The sequence below is a fragment of the Ictalurus punctatus genome, unplaced genomic scaffold (assembly GCF_001660625.3).
Source record: "Ictalurus punctatus breed USDA103 unplaced genomic scaffold, Coco_2.0 Super-Scaffold_100046, whole genome shotgun sequence".
Taxonomy (NCBI): domain Eukaryota; kingdom Metazoa; phylum Chordata; class Actinopteri; order Siluriformes; family Ictaluridae; genus Ictalurus; species Ictalurus punctatus.
Window position 1 is genome coordinate 3,059,548 of NW_026521087.1, and position 12,830 is coordinate 3,072,377.

The 12,830-nt window shown below is 39.2% G+C and overlaps 1 long non-coding RNA gene across 6 annotated transcripts; it reads right to left on the bottom strand.

Moving 5' to 3' along the window:
• Positions 1-261: 261 nt before the first annotated feature.
• Positions 262-12,578, bottom strand: LOC128630104 (uncharacterized). Of its 6 annotated transcripts, none has more exons than XR_008394360.1 (7): positions 12,402-12,578; positions 8,329-8,391; positions 7,479-7,692; positions 3,349-3,397; positions 3,091-3,155; positions 2,065-2,211; positions 262-1,941 (listed from the first exon to the last, which is right to left on the bottom strand). It is a non-coding gene; the product is annotated as an uncharacterized LOC128630104 (long non-coding RNA). The 6 variants fall into 6 exon arrangements; XR_008394359.1 differs by having other exon boundaries at positions 262-609; positions 739-1,941; positions 3,091-3,397; XR_008394358.1 differs by having other exon boundaries at positions 263-943; positions 1,759-1,941; positions 3,091-3,397.
• Between the last annotated feature and the right edge of the window lie 252 nt (positions 12,579-12,830).

A 12,830-nucleotide genomic window follows, 5' to 3' on the forward strand; every position in this document is an offset into this window, starting at 1 on the left:
AACTATTTATCAAGTTTTTTCAATATTGAACTGAATGATTGTTCAATATCAATAAAAATCTTCAAATAATCTATCAACACCATCAATACATCTCATCAGTAAATAAAAATCTACATTTATCCAGCTGATCTATTGACTGGTTTATTGAAAGTTTTACAGCTTCGGCAGGTAAAGAAGCCTTTAATCTGATCTTCTGATTTCTAATGATAATTAAATGACAAAATACAGAATTAAAGAATATCTTTATTTAAATTCAAAATCACGAATCATTTAAAAATATGGACAAGTCATTTCTACAAGTGTTCATACAGACAGAAAGACCAGAGATGAAACGGATTTAACAGATACAGGACAATTAGGACAAGGAAAGTGAGAGAACTAGAATTATCATTTTTTTTATTATTTTTTTTTTTAAATTACAACTGTGTTCAAGATCACAGCAAAAAGACAGTAGAGGAAACAAAGGGAAAAAATATTTCACATTTCCTGTTTAAATTCAACAGTAAAATCTCATGAACTGAAGACATCGTGACTTTTTGAAACCGGTCGTTACATTTTTGAGTCAAACGGAGCAGGTAGTGATGAAGAAGCTGCCTCGAAAGATCATTTCTTTTCCTCGAAGAGTAAAAAAAAAATAAAAAAATAAAAAAATAAAACACGAAATCCTAAATGCATGAAAAATAATCTATGTACATTTTATGTCTAATTACAGTGAACCCTACGGAGAGTGAAGCTCACAGAGGCAAAGTGTTCACGCTACAGCAAATTTCACCGGTTGACGCTAAACTCGCTCACTTAGAAGGTGCGTTTCTCTGTCCCGGGATATTCCTAGCACTGTGTGAAAGCTCCTGAGATGTCCAGCATGGAGACGTGTGTGTGTATGTTGATGTGTACACAGTACCAATGGTCAGGATGTACTGTTGTGTCCGAGTTTCTCGTTCTCCTGAAAAACACACGTGCGCGCGCACGCACACACACACACACACACAATGGAATTGTAAAGCAAAACATTGGAATATATATCTTAATCACATCTCAGTCCTTTTATAGAGTCTGAATCAGTTTGACTGATTCATTTCGAGTTTATTCAGAGTCGAATCACTTTCTAGTGAGAATCAAATACTCATCTCAGTCTAGTTCGTTTGGAAGTGTGCAACTCTCACTAGAAAATTATTCGACTCCGAATCGTCTCGAAACGAATCAAAACCGATTCAGACTGGACAAATGGACTAATAGAAGAGAAAGAGCAACAGGAAAGAGGACAGCCTTCCTGCTGAAAGCAAACCGGATCAGAATCTTACATTAGATTATTTTCTATATTTTTATTTTAAATCAGTTGTGTTGTTTTTCTTCTTTCTGCACTCGATTGAGGAAACACAGCAATGATAAATAAATAAATAAATTTATATGTCCAGCTTCCTCCTCTTCGTCCCCCAGAATGACGTGTGGGTGACGGATTGACGGATTTAAAAAAAGATGTCTGGGCAAACTGTGACCTCCTAGAGTTAAAAGTGAGCATCCAAGGAAATTTAATGTGTTAACTGCACTACATTCTGCAGTCACAGCACCAGAACAAATATGTCCATCTACTGTACATGTTAACACACAAAAAAAGCTTTTGAGTATTAGTTACCCTGTCTTACTGTACAAGGCACCTGCAAATAATAAAGCAAGTAAATAAAAGTTCATCTATCATTTCACTTCCACTAATCAGTCTTTTGACCAGTCTAAAAATAAAAAGACTAAAAAGAAACAGACTTAGCAAGAAGAACTGAAGATATGTGGATAATGATGTCTCAGTTCCACCGCAGCTTCAACAGCCCTGGATCTTCTCCTTTAAAGCTTGGAGAAGGGCATGTCTTTCGGACTCTTCTTTTCCAGGGCTGCCTGCGCTGACTTCATAAGATCCTGTGTCTGCAACATGTTCATGTTCCAAGTAGCCTGGAGACGCAGAGGAGATATCTCAGATTTCGACCGCTCTACTTTGTGTTTGTGGCCATACTGTGTGTGCATGGGTCTACCTTGAGGCTAAAAATGCTTTTCATGTCTTAAGCAGGTTCTTACCATGTAGTCTAGGCTCTCAGTCACACTGTGGTCTCAGGAGTAGAGGAGGTTGATTTTGGTTCCTTGGACAGCGACGCGACTCCGGCCTGCAATCTCACCTGCTATTTCCAGAGCTCCAGCAATCATGGACTATCAGGGAACACACGACTGCATAGATGAAGAACAGAACACACACTTGCCTTCATTTATACTAAATAATAAAGCTACATGAAAAAAATACATGGTACAACCCAAAGTCACATTCTTCTGTTATCGTTCTTCTGTGTCAGTCCAGAATTTCACCTTTTTGTGATCACAGAAATTAACGCAAAATCAAGAAACTCCACAATATTCAGAGGAGCTTCCACTTTTTCAAAGTCACTGCAAATTTGGGCCAAAACATGTCATGACACGTCATCACCACAACAGGCCTTCAGCACAGGTTATTCTACTTCCTGAAAAAGTGCAGACCCAGATACAAGTTACGTTCACATTCATGGGACAATTCACATTCACAGTTCCATTGTAACTGAACTCGGACCACCTTCTACAGGTAGTCTCGGGTTCGGTACCGCAGTGCACTTCCCAGTCCACATTACGACGGTCACATTACCAACTTTTCATGCAAACTGCTCTGTGTTGGACTAAACATCCAGTGGGAAAGCCCACTAGAAGAGCTACACTGCAGAATTTTTCTGTCTAAAAATGAACAAATTTCAGGTTTTGTAGCTCTTCTTTGATAAATGACAAGATGGTAATATCATAAAATAGTTCATCATAAAACTTTGTATTAAAACCAGACATCTGATGCTCACTGTGGTTTATTTAATCTTCAACAAACTGCAAATGTAAATAATTGTTCAGAGTGTGCCCCCTTGTGGTCAACTCTTTCATAGGGGCTTGTACGAGTCAGAACAATCAGCCCATTCTTATCTTCTCATCACTTACTATCTCTATATATGATCATATGGACAAAAATAGCTTGTTTACAGATCTTGGTGTAAACATGTAAGCAAGCAATGTATGGCAAGTTAATGTTCCTCATACCTTCACCTGAAACCAGGCATCCTGTGTGCACAGACGAATATCACAGGCTGTGATTAGATCCACTCCTGCGAAAGAAGAAATCAGATCCACAAAAAAAAAAACTTAGTAATTCAGTCTCCTGCAGCTAAAAGCCCCAGTAAAAGATAACTCTCTGATGGTTAAAGCTTTGCAGGAAAAGTGACAGCAAACAATATGGATGGAACTTCCCAGAGTTGTGGTGAGTGTATGAGATGATGGTACTTAACACTCCCAACAGACCTGCTTCCACACAAACGCCATGCACTGCCACCACCACGGGCTTTGGGCACTGCAGACACATCAAACACAAAGTTCAGTTTATATACCACAATGTATTACTCTAATAGGTTATTGATTGTACAAATACTACATGCATGTAGAACCCCTACATGCTTTGTGTTTAATTTATGTAAGGAATAAACATACGGTTATAGGAAAACAGTCAACGATCCAATGAAGTGGAGTGACCGTTATCACCCTAAGGTAGAACTGCACATTCTGAAGTGTTTTATTCCCCTTACACCACAGCAAGTTGTCAACAAGCGCATTTCGTTATTAATTAAAGAAGATCATGTCATACACATTAATCTATTTTAAAGGCTGATCGACAGTGGATCTTACAGATGCCGATAACCAAGTCGGGTAGCACCTACTAATATCCGATTACTACTGAATTAAAATATAACACTCAGTGGAAAAATTAAGTTCACTTTATTACAAAAATAAACAGTACTGACCGTACCATGAAAATGTACTGCACTTTTTCTAATATATATATATATATATATATATATATATATATATATATATATATAAATATATAAATATATATATATAAATATATATATATAAATATATATATATTTATATTTATATATATTTATTTATATATATATATATATAAATATATATATAAATATATATTTATATATATATATTTATATATATATATAAATAAATATACATAAATATAAATATATAAATATATATATAAATATATATTTATATATATTTATTTATATATATATATAAATATATATATATAAATATATATATTTATATATATATATATTTATTTATATATATATATAAATATATATATTTATATATATATAAATATATATATATAAATAAATATATAAATAAATATATATATATATAAATATATATATATAAATATATATATATATATTTATATATTTATATTTATAAATATATATTTATATATATATATTTATATATATATATATATATAAATAAATATATATAAATATATATTTATATTTATATATATTTATTTATATATATATATATAAATATATAAATATATATAAATATATATATATATATATATATATATATAAATATATATATAAATATATATATATATAAATATATATATAAATAAATATATAAATAAATATATATATATATATATAAATATATATATATATAAATAAATATATAAATAAATATATATATATATATAAATATAAATAAATATATATATCATCAGACTTTTAATTTGAGGGTCCAGGGTTGAAGTCCCTGTTTGGGTGTTGCAGTACCCTCCAAATCTTCTGAGAGGACCAGTGAAACCATCTAAGGTGCCTCTTTCCAGCATGTTTTGTTCAGCAAGCAAAATGGGCAAACTAAGGGTAAACATTCAGCAGGTTGTCAAGTTACTAATGGTTACTAGGTGAGAGTGTTGCTACCTAAGCTTTGTTACCTTTTAGCATGAAGTTGACAAAGACATGGGTGGTCATCATAGAGATTGGAGTCCATATAACAGCATCCTTATTAGACTGCGCAGAAAATCATGGGTCTGTGTGAAAAAGAGCACATTGAATGACCCCGACATGATTTGAACCTTCTGATCTGGAGTCAGACGTACTTCCGTTGCGCCACGAGGTCCCAGCTCGAAGCCTATAGCGCATCACGGTGCAAGGCATACTTGCTCATCGGCGTGGCGATCAAGATGCATTGGAACTCGGAGACAGGTGGTGGGCTGTGACTGTTGCGACTAGTGTCTGACATCTGGGCAAGAGCTCTTTCAGAGGACAAGGCACGAGCCCTTTAAAGGGATAACCTGCCAGGTTTCCCTTCCCTGAACATTAAGGGAGATTTTCAAGATCAAATGGTAGATCTCACCCCAGTGCGTGAGAGTGAAGCGTGGACAACTTATACCTGAAGCGCAACTCAGGGACTCAACTGCCTATGCGATAGAACCATGGTTCAGCCTTCTTCTGGGTAACTTCACACATTTACCATTTGCACGAGGCCTTTGTGTCATTATACGTGTCAGACGATGGGCAATCAGTGGCAAAGGTGGCGTAAACCTGCTTTTTGCGAGGCATACAGAGCCAAGATTACACGTCAGTTTGTGGTGTGGAATTAACGTGTTTGTTAGAAATTTTGGTCTCCTTGTGCAGAAAAGCCAAGTTTAATTAAAAATGCTGATGCTATTCTACTTGTTCTCATACCATGACACGAAGGCATTCCTTGAACCAAGACAAGCCTCCAGAGTGAGCCTTACGAATAAGAGTTATGCTGGTAACGATTTCCAAGCGACATGCTGGTCAAAAGTGTGGTAGTTGTAAACAAAAATACGAACAAGGTCGTTAAACAGAAAGCACTGGGGTTAAGTTGATCTCAACTTAGAAACTGGCCAACATAATAGATAGGACCAAAGTTCAACATTCTCTTGGTTAACGTCACCATTTTACAGGTTTCACAAGAACCTTGTCTCTTTGTATGTCTCAGACTGCAGGCAGTCAGTGGATAAAGAAGTATGAAGGACAGAGCTGTGGTTGAACCCTGTTGGTTTGTATCCTTGAATAGTGGTGCTGAGCTGTGTTAATAGTTTGTAGAAAGCCATGAGAACCAGCTGGGATGGGCCCTTTCCAAGCCAAGGGCTGAGCACCATTTATGTCTGTGAGAACCGTTGAACTAGAGCGTCCACAGGCCTGACCTACAAGCTCGAGGGTAAAGTGCGCTCTCTCTCCTCGAGCCCAGATAGCTCAGTCGGTAGAGCGTCAGACTTTTAATCTGAGGGTCCAGGGTCCAAGTCCCTGTTTGGGTGTTGTAGTACCCTCCAGATCCTCTGAGAGGTCCAGTGAAACCATCTAAGGTGCCTCTTTCCAGCATGTTTTGTTCAGCAAGCAAAATGGGCAAACTAAGGGTAAACATTCAGCAGGTAGTCAAGTTACTAATGGTTACTAGGTGAGAGTGTTGCTACCTAAGCTTTGTTACCTTTTAGCATGAAGTTGACAAAGACATGGGTGGTCATCATAGAGATTGGAGTCCATATAACAGCATCCTTATTAGACTGCGCAGAAAATCATGGGTCTGTGTGAAAAAGAGCACATTGAATGACCCCGACATGATTTGAACCTTCTGATCTGGAGTCAGACGCACTACCGTTGCGCCACGAGGTCCCAGCTCGAAGCCTATAGCGCATCATGGTGCAAGGCATACTTGTTCATCGGCGTGGCGATCAAGACGCATTGGAACTCGGAGACAGGTGGTGAGCTGTGACTGTTGCGACTAGTGTCTGACATCTGGGCAAGAGCTCTTTCAGAGGACAAGGCACGAGCCCTTTAAAGGCATAACCTGGCTGGTTTCCCTTCCCTGGACATTAAGGGAGATTTTCAAGATCAAATGGTAGATCTCACCCCAGTGCATTGAATGACCCCGACGTGATTTGAACACGCAACCTTCTGATCTGGAGTCAGACACGCTACCGTTGCTCGCTCGATCTATCTATTTAATATAAAAATATATATATATATATATATATATATATATATATATATATATATATATATATATATATATATATATATACACACACACACATACACACACAAACACACTATGAATAAATATTAAAGTAAATAAAAAGATGTACAGTATTTCACAATAAAGTGAGAACTCCCCTCACATTTTTGTAAATATTTGATGATATCTTTTCATGTGACAACACTGAAGAAATGACACTTTGCTACAGTGTAAAGTAGTGAGTGTACAGCTTGTGTAACAGTGTAAATTTGCTGTCCCCTCAAAATAACTCAACACACATTAATGTCTAAACCGCTGGCAACAAAAGTGAGTACACCCCCAAGTAAAAATGTCCAAATCGGGCCCAATTAGCCATTTTCCCTCCCCGGTGTCATGTGACTTGTTAGTGTTACAAGGTCTCAGGTGTGAATGGGGAGCAGGTGTGTAAAATTTGGTGTCATCACTCTCACACTCCCTCATACTGGTCACTGGAAGTTCGACATGGCACCTCAAGGCAAAGAACTCTCTGAGGATGTGAAAAAAAGAATTCTTGCTCTACATAAAAATGGCCTAGGCTTTAAGAAGATTACCAAGACCCTGACACTGAGCTGCAGAACGGTGGCCAAGACCATACAGCGGTTTAACAGGACAGGTTCCACTCAGAACAGGCCTCGCCATGGTCGACCAAAGAAGAAGTTGAGTGCACGTGCTCAGCGGCATAGCCAGAGGTTGTCTTTGGGAAATAGTGCTGCCAGCATTGCTGCAAAGGTTGAAGGGGTGGGGGGTCAGCCTGGGCTTTGGACACTGCAGACACAAACACAAAATCAAGTTTATATACGACAATGTATTACTCGAATAGGTTATTGATTGTGCAAATACTATATGCATGTAGAACCCCTACATGCTTTGCGTTTAATATGTATTATGTAAGGAATAAACATGCGGTTAAACGAGCTTCATTTTGGTAAAATTCAAACATTCAACATTCAAAGATAGGGGGAGGGGAGGGGGGCTACAGAAATCATTTGTTGCCTCAGCTGGTAAATACAGTAGCAAATGTACCAGGTCATAAATTGGCTAACCTATTGGAGAGACAATCCAAAGTGTTCAAAGAAGAGTTGGGTCCACTACTGGAGAGAGAACTCCAGAGGCTGGTGGAAGACAAGATCATTGAACCAATGCAGTTTGCAGAGTGGGCAGCTCCCATTGTTCCAGAAAACTGATGGTTCTACCCCAATTTGTAGGGATTATAAATTCGCAGTAAATCCAGCTCTAGTGTGGAGCAGTATCCAATTCCCAAGGTAGAAGATTTATTTGCTCAGTCGGCAGGAGGAAAGAATTTCCCAACTGGACATGACCCATGCGCATCAGAAGATAATACTGTACAAAAATTCCAATAAGTATGTTACAATCAACATGCACAAGGGATTATGTACTTACAACAGGCCACCATTTGGAGTTGCTTCAAGTCCAGCGATCTTCCAGCACACAATAGAAGGGATTCTGCAAGACATCAAACGCGTCACAGTTTATCTGGATTGCATTCTAGTCTCAGGGGCTAATGAACATCTGCAGAACTTGGATGAGGTACTGAGTAGGATAGAAAAGAGTGGACTGAGGCAAAGAAGGAGCAAGTGCGAGTCCTTGGGAGAAGTAGAGATATTTTTAGGTCACAAAATTAATGCCATAGGATTACAGTCGAAAGACAGGTCCTATATTATGTTTGAGACAGCTGGCATTGTAGCCGTGAAATCAGCTAACATTATGCTCCATGTAATGTTTGCGATATCCAGTTATTTGTTAAACGCTAACGCATTGCAATGTTATAAACTACCTCCTAATGGACCACCATGCATCTCCATTCAGCCTGTGTCCTGTCAGCTAAATGTAGCATAATGTCACTAATAATTATTCACATGTTCATGCTTTTAATAAATCTTTTTATCCTGACACCGTATCAGTGAATTTAAACTAATGCCTGCATTCAGAGTATAAGGGGTGTGTGTGTGTTCAGGAGTGCACCTTAGCACTTATTAGTCATGGTCAGACAGTGTTTGAACTAAAATATCTCTATCTCTATCTCTCTCTCTCTCTCTCTCTCTCTGAGGAGGATGCCCTCCAGGAGTTTAATTTTATAGGTTTTTTTTTAATTCTCTGGGTTTTTAAAAAAAAAAAATTAAAATCACACCATGGTACTGAGCATGTGTACTTTTGGTGGTATCGTTACCAACGACTAGATTTTTGGTATCATGACATTCCTAATATGTAAGGAAATAGGATGAACTCTGCATACAGGGAAGCTTAGTTTTATGGGGGACTCGCGTAGTGGTTCCACCTCCGCGGCGTGCGGCTCTTCTAAGACATCTACACGAAACCCATCCAGGAATTACCAGGATGAAAGGCCTGGTGCGTAGCTATATGTGGTTGCCACACTTGGATGCAGAGCTGGAAGCATTGGTCAAATCGTGTGCAGTCTGTCAGGAAAACAGAAACGCTCCGGCAAACGCGCCACTGCACGCGTGAGAGTTGCCAGAGCAACCGTGGAGAAGGATTCACATTGATTACGGTGCACCGTGGATGGGTAGAATGTTCTTGATCGTGGTAGAGGCATTCTCAAAATGGATAGAGGTTTATCTGTTAATCAAGTCTACATCCACAGTTACCATTCAGTGCTTAAGACAAACCTTTAGCCAACACAGGATACCAGAAGTAGTGATGTCAGACCATAGCAGTTTCTTTGTTTTTTACCAGTGCTGAATTCCAAGAGTTTATGGAAAGAAACGGAATCAAACACAAGCACAGCACCCTACCATGCATCTTCCAGGCGTCTGGCTGAAAGGGCCGTTCAAACATTCAAAACCCTGATGAAAAGAGTGCTGGAGAGTCCATTGAAAAAGCTAGCCAGAGTGCTGTTCAGTTACCGAACGACGCCACAGTCGACCACTGGCAAATCAGCCGCTAAATTGCTGTGTGGAAGGAAACTGGTCTACACAGGGTCTCATTGAGATACAAATAATTGAGACAAAAATGGTACCATGACCAACATGGAAAGGAAAGATATCTTGTGGTGGGTGACCCAGTGTATACTAGGAACTTCAGCTCTGGACCTACTTTTATTCCAGGAACAGTTCAGAAAAAGACTGGTCCTGTATGGTGCACAGTAGCATTGGGAAGTGGGCAAGTAGTGCACTGACATATTGATCAGGTGAGAGATGGGCACAATGCAACATCCGTAGCACCAGAGCTGTAAGACACTTCACGGCCAGATGTTGCCATTCCAGCGCATTCTACAAAAGACTCAGGTTCTTCATTCTCTGAGGAAAGTCACAAACAAAAACTGGGAGGAACTTCTGAAGTGGCTGCATCAGAAACTTTCCTTGGGATGGAAAACCCCGAGTTGAGAAGGTCTACACGTACTAAATCTCCAAGCTATCTGAAAGATTATAATTAGTGTAGTGGTGAGTTCCCCAAACGCAGGGCAAGAATGAACCCAGGAACTGAACTGAATCTCAAGAGAAAGTGGGGCATGCAATAAGACAATGGCCCAAAACAAAGAATGGTTAAAGAACAATAAAGTTATTGGTTTGAATGGCCAAAACTGAAGTCCAAGCCTATGTGCAGGACTAATAAACAGTTACTGGAAATGATTAGTTGCAGTTCTTGCTGCACAAGGGGGTCAGATCAGATACTGAAGGCAAAAGGTTCACATACTTTTGCCACTCCCAGATATGTAATATTGGATTATTTTCTGCAATAAATAAATGACCAAGTATAACATGTGTCACGTTTGTTTAAATGGGTTCTCTGAGTAGTTTTAGGACTTGTCTGAAAATCTTGTTATTTATGTAGAAATATAGAAAACTCTAAAGGGTTCACAAACTTTCAAGCACCACTGTAGCTGTGATGTGCAGCAAAAGGTTGTTGAGCTTCACAAAATGGGAAGTGTCTATAAGAAAATAGCACAAGCATCGAAAATGCTCATTTCCACCATCAGGACAATAATTAAGAAGTTCCAGTCAACTGGAAATGTTATGAATTAACCTGGAATTGGACGCGTGTCTATATCGTCTCAACACACTGAAGAGGACGGTTCGAGTGGACAAAACATCTCCAAGGATCACAGCTGGAGAATTGCAGGAGTTAGTTGTGTCTTGGGGTCAGAAAATCTCCAAAACTACAATATGAAGTCACCTACATCACCACAAGTTGTTGGAAGGGTTTCAAGAAAAAAGCCTCTACTCTCATCCAAAAACACACTCAGGTGTCTTCAGTTGGCCAGACACTACTGGAACTTCAAATGGGATCGGGTTCTATGGTCAGATGAAACCAAAATAGAGCTTTTTGGTAATAAACACCAGAGGTGGTTTTGAAGCACACAGATAGGTAGCCATATGGAAAAGTACCTCATGCCCACGGTTAAATATGGTGGTGGATCTTTAATGTTTTGGGAATGTTTTTCTGCCAGAGGACCTGGACATATTGTTAGGATACATGGATATTAAATAAAAACCTGACTGCCTCTGCCAGAAAGATTAAAATGTGCCGTGGTTGGATCTTCCAGCAGGACAGTGATCCAAAACATACATCAAAATCAACGCAAAAACGGTTTACTGACCACAAAATCAAGTCATTTAACACTAATGAGCAGTATTAAAAATATTAACATGGATATCCGAGTCTGCTAATAAAATTAACTTCTACTTGCAGTCAAATTTTGTAGTGTTTAGGACATTTAACACCCTTCCGTCCAAAAGAAACCAAAAGGGGGTACAAACTTTTACACTCCACTGTATTTGGTTGAAATTGCGCTTATAGAACAACTGAACAGCAACGTTTCCATACAGGTTTTAGTGAAGTGTTTAACAATAGCAACTTGACTTGAAATGGATGATGTTTCATTAGCGTGGCCTGTGCCCAAATCCTGCACGACTGCGTATCTAGGTACACTACACACGGTCTGAACGAATGGAGTCTCCACCGCACCTAGTGCACTAGAGATAGACATTCCATACAAGGTGATTTGGGACGGAGCCAGTGCACAGAAACCGTTTCCCTGCGAGAGGCGCAGGTGAAGCTGGAGCTGTGTGACTGATTTGTGCACCTGTGACTACAAAACTACCTCAAGTCTCCACACAGAGAGCTGTTCAAGAGAAAAACACTCCTAAAGAACAAATCACTGCGCCAGCGAGACATCAACCCTTTAACTAGACGTTCATCCCAATTCCACACAAATACCGCGGAACTACTTAGGGCTGAGAGACAGTTCAAAAAGCACTGAAAATAAAGTCACTTGGTAAACAGTTGCTCTCTGCGTCACCCAGACAGCGAGGCGGATAAACTACAAGTTCCCGAGAAGCGTCAGATTTACTAAACTAACTAGTTCACCGTTTATCCGGCGCTAAATAAACTCCCACCGAGTTAACTCAGGTTAGTACTTTATACGAAAACAGCCGCAGAGCTAACAAGCTAGCAGCTTAGCGAATAAATAAGGCCAAACGCGTTCACCTAGCCACCTACAGTCGGGTGTGAAGTCTACAAGTTGCTCAGTGCTGCGTTTTCTCTCCACTCCTGTAGTTCTCCGTCATTAAATGCGGTTCAGAGACGGCTTCCATTACACCAATCACCAACCCTCAGTGAGTAACCCGCTCGCCATGTACAACCTGCTACCGTTAACAGACAGACGCGGTTAGTCACGCCCATGGACGCCAGAGAGGATAATATGATTGGTTCGAACGTGCGTGGTGGGTGGAGCCACGAGAGAGCGCTCTACATAGAGTTTAAATCTATTACTTCATCCCCAGTGAAATCCTCTTATACAGAGACTAAGGGTCCATAGAGTATGATTCAGTCATTATCTACATCATTTAATTCACTTGAGTGACACCTGTTTATAATAGTTTCATATAAAATCACAAATATTATAGCTTAAAAATGCAACTCAT